This window comes from Delphinus delphis, chromosome 11 (genome assembly GCF_949987515.2).
Source record: "Delphinus delphis chromosome 11, mDelDel1.2, whole genome shotgun sequence".
Taxonomy (NCBI): domain Eukaryota; kingdom Metazoa; phylum Chordata; class Mammalia; order Artiodactyla; family Delphinidae; genus Delphinus; species Delphinus delphis.
In genome coordinates, this window is record NC_082693.1 from 24,523,100 (window position 1) to 24,527,882 (window position 4,783).

Sequence of the window (4,783 nt, forward strand, 5' to 3'; positions counted from 1 at the left end):
TTGCTATCGTTTCCTTCATTTCTTTTCATTTATTTCTGATCTGATCTTTATGATTTCTTTCCTTCTGCTAACTTTGAGGTTTTTTCGTTCTTCTTTCTCTAATTGCTTTAGGTGCAAAGTTAGGCTGTTTATTCGAGATGTTTCCTGTTTCTTAAGGTAGGATTGTATTGCTCTAAACTTCCCTCTTAGAACAGCTTTTGCTGCATCCCATAGGTTTTGGGTTGTCGTGTGTCCATTGTCATTTATTTCTAGGTATTTTTTGATTTCCTCTTTGATTTCTTCAGTGATCACTTCATTATTAAGTAGTGTATTGTTCAGCCTCCATGTGTTTGTATGTTTTACAGACCTTTTCCGGTAATTGATATCTAGTCTCATAGCGTTGTAGTGGGAAAAGATACTTGATACAATTTCAATTTTCTTAAATTTACCAAGGCTTGATTTGTGGTCCGAGGTATGATCTATCCTGGAGAATGTTCCATGGCTGTTAGTATTTGCCTTATGTATTGAGGTGCTCCTATGTTGGGTGCATACATATTTACAATTGTTATATCTTCTTCTTGGATCAATCTCTTGATCATTAGGTAGTGTCCTTCTTTGTCTCTTCTAATAGTCTTTATTTTAAAGTCTATTTGGTCTGATATGAGAATTGCTACTCCAGCTTTCTTTTGGTTTCCTTTTGCATGGATATCTTATTCCATCCCCTCAATTTCAGTCTGTATGTGTCTCTAGGTCTGAAGTGGGTCTCTTTTAGACAGCATATATATGGGGCTTGTTTTTGTATCCATTCAGCCAATCTGTGTCTTTTGGTGGGAGCATTTAATCCATTTACATTTAAGGTAATTATCAATAGGTATGTTCCTATTACCATTTTCTTAATTGTTTTGGGTGTGTTATTATAGGTCTTTTCTTTCTCTTGTGTTTGTTGCCTAGAGAAGATCCTTTAGCATTTGTCATAAAGCTGGTTTGGTGGTGCTGAATTCTCTCAGCTCTTGCTTGTCTGTACAGGTTTTAATTTCTTCATCAAATCTGAATGAGATCCTTGCTGGATAGAGTAATCTTGTTTGTCAGTTTTTCTCCTTCATCACTTTAAATATGTCCTCCCAGTCCCTTCTGGCTTGTAGAGTTTCTGCTGAAAGATTAGCTGTTAACCTTATAGGGATTCCTTTGTGTGTTATTTATTGTTTTTCCCTTGCTGCTTTTAATATGTTTTCTTTGTATTTAATTTTTGACAGTTTGATTAATACGTGTCTTGGCATGTTTCTCCTTGGATTTTTCCTGTATGAGAGTCTCTGTGCTTCCTGGACTTGATTAACTATTTCCTTTCCCATATTAAGGAAGTTTTCAACTATAATCTCTTCAAATATTTTCTCAGTCCCTTTCTTTTTCTCTTGTTCTTCTGGAACTCCTATAATTCGAATGTTGGTGTGTTTAATGTCCCAGATGTCTCTGAGACTGTCCTCAGTTCTTTTCATTCTTTTTTCTTTATTCTGCTCTGCAGTAGTTATTTCCACTATTTTATCTTCCATGTCACTTATCCATTCTTCTGCCTCTGTTATTCTGCTATTGATCCCTTCTAGAGTATTTTTAATTTCATTTATTGTGTTGTTCATCATTGCTTGTTTCACCTTTAGTTCTTCTAGGTCCTTGTTAAATGTTTTTCAATTTCTCTATACCATTTCCAAGATTTTGGATCATCTTTACTATCATTATTCTGAATTCTTTTTCAGCTAGACTGCCTATTTCCTCTTCATTTGTTAGGTCTGGTGGGTTTTTATCTTGCTCCTTCATCTGCTGTGTGTTTTTCTGTCTTCTCATTTTGCTTATCTTACTGTGTTTGGGGTCACCTTTTGGCAGGCTGCAGGTTCATAGTTCACGTGTTTTTGCTGTCTGTCCCCAGTGGCTAAAGTTGGTTTATTGGGTTGTGTAGGCTTCCTGGTGGAGGGGACTAGTGCCTGTGTTCTGGTGGATGAGGCTGGACCTTGTCTTTCTGGTGGGCAGGTCCATGTCTGGTGGGGTGTTTTGGGGTGTCTGTGGACTTATTATGATTTTAGGCAGCCTCTCTGCTAATGGGTGGGCTTGTATTCCTGTCTTGCTAGTTGTTTGGCATAGGATGTCCAGCACTGTAGTTTACTGGTCATTGAGTGAAGCTGGGTGATGGTGTTGAGATGGAGATCTCTGGGAGATTTTCACCTTTTGATATTATGTGGAGCTGGGAGGTCTCTTGTGGACCAGTGTCCTGAAGTTGGCTCTCCCACCTTAGAGGCACAGGCACTGACTCCTGGCTGTAGCACCAAGAGCATTTCATCCACACGCCTCAGAATGAAAGGGCAAAAAAGTAGAAGAAAGATAGAAAGAAAGAGAGAAAGGAAGGAAGGAAGGAAGGAAGAAAGGAAGGAAGGAAGGAAGAAGGAAAGGGGATAAAATAAAATAAAGTAAGATAAAATAAAATAATATTATTAAAATAAAAAATAATTACTAAGGGCTTCCCTAGTGGCGCAGTGGGTGAGAGTCCGCCTGCCGATGCAGGGGACACATGTTTGTGCCCTGTTCCAGGAAGATCCCACATGCCGGGGAGCGGCTGGGCCCGTGAGCCATGGCCGCTGAGCCTTCACGTCCGGAGCCTGTGCTCCGCAACAGGAGAGGCCACAACAGTGAGAGGCCCGTGTACCAGAAAAAAAAAATTATTATTATTATTATTATTAAGAAAAAAAAATTTGTTTAAAGAGAAACAAAACAAAACAAACAAACAAAAAAAGATGGATAGAACCCTAGGACCAATGGTGAAAGCAAAGCTATACAGACAAAATCTCACACAAAAGCATCTACATACACACTCACAAAAAGAGGAAAAGGGGCAAAAATCATAAATCTTGCTCTCAAAGTCCACCTCCTCAATTTGGGAGGATTCGTTGTCTATTCATGTATTCCACAGATGCAGGGTACATCAAGTTGATTGTGGAGCTTTAATCCACTGCTTCTGAGGCTGCTGGGAGAGATTTCCCTTTCTCTTCTTTGTTCACACAGCTCCCGGGGCTCAGCTTCGGATTTGGCCCCGCCTCTGCATGTAGGTCGCCTGAGGGCGTCTTTTCTTCGCTCAGATAGGACGGGGTTAAAGGAGCAGCTGCTTGGGGGGCTCTGGCTCACTCAGGCCGGGGGGAGGGAGGGGTGCTGGTGCGGTGTGAGCCAGCGGTGGCAGAGGCTGGCGTGATGTTGCACCAGCCTGAGGCACACCATGCATTCTCCCGGGGAAGTTGCGCTTGGATCCCGGGACCCTGGCAGTGGCGGGCTGCACAGGCTCCCAGGAGGGAGGTGTGGATAGTGACCTCTGCTCGCACACAGGCTTCTTGGTGGTGGCAGCAGCAGCCTTAGCGTCTCATGCCCGTCTCTGTGGTCCGCGCTTTTAGCCGCCGTTCGCGCCCGTCTCTGGAGCTCCCTTAAGCAGCGCTCTTAATCCCCTCTCATGGTGCACCAGGAAACAAAGAGGGAAGAAAAATTCTCTTGCCTCTTCTCTTGCCTCTTTTCCCTGGACTCCCTCCCAGCTACCCGTGGTGCACTACGCCCTTCAGGCTGTGTTCACGCTGCCAACCCCATTCCTCTCCCTGTGCTCCAGCTGAAGCCCGAGCCTCAGCTCCCAGCACCCCCCACCCCCCGCCCCGGCGGGTGAGCAGAAAAGCCTTTCGGGCTGGTGAGTGCCGGTCGGCACTGATCCTCTGTGCGGGGATCTCTCCGCTTTGCCCTCCGCACCCCTGTTGCTGTGTTCTCCTCCGCAGCTCCGAAGCTCCCTGCCTCCGACACCCGCAGTCTCCGCCCGCGAAGGGGTTTCCTAGTGTGTGGAAACCTTTCCTCCTTCATATCTCCCTCCCACTGGTGCAGGTTCCGTCCCTATTCTTTTGTCTCTGTTTTTTTTTTCTTTTGCCCTACCCAGGTACGTGGGGAGTTTCTTGCCTTTTGGGAGGTCTGAGGTCTTCTGCCAGCGTTCAGTAGATGTTCTGTAGGAGTTGTTCCACGTGTAGATGTATTTCTGGTGTATCTGTGGGGAGGAAGGTGATCTCCGCGTCTTACTTTTCCGCCCTCATGTTTTTAATTAAGCATTTTATATTATTCCATTTTTTTCTCATTTCCTATCATAGAAATCATACTTTCCTTTTTTACTTTTTTAAGGATTGCCCTAGAGTTTGGAAGATACATTTACAATTGATCCAAGTTCACTTTCAAATAACACTATACCACTTCACAGGTAACATAAGTACCTTGTAATAACAAAATATTCCCTTTTAATAACAAAATATTCTGAAAATATAACAAAATTTCCCTCCCTTCCAAATCTTGTATCATTTCTTTCATTCATCTACATGTATACACAGATATACATAGTTAATGCAAGCACATATAATCAAGTATATTGTTACTATTATTTTGAATAATCTTTTAGATCAATTAAGAATATGAAAAATAAAAGATTTTATTTTACTTTCAATTATTCATTCACTGGTACTCTTCCTTTCCCTACAAAGATCCAAATTTCTGACCTGTGTTATTTTCTTTCTCTCTGTAGAACTTCTTTCAACATTTTTGCAAGGCAGTTCTAATGGCAACAAATTCCCTCAAATTTAATTTGTCTGAGAAAGTCTTTATTTCTCCTTCACTTTTGAAGGGTAATTTTACATGGTACAGAATTCTAGGTTGTAGGTCTTTTTTTTCTCTCAACACTAAATATTTCACTTCATGCTTCTCTTGTTTGCACATTTTCTGAGGAGAAGTTCAGTGTAATTCTGATTTTTGT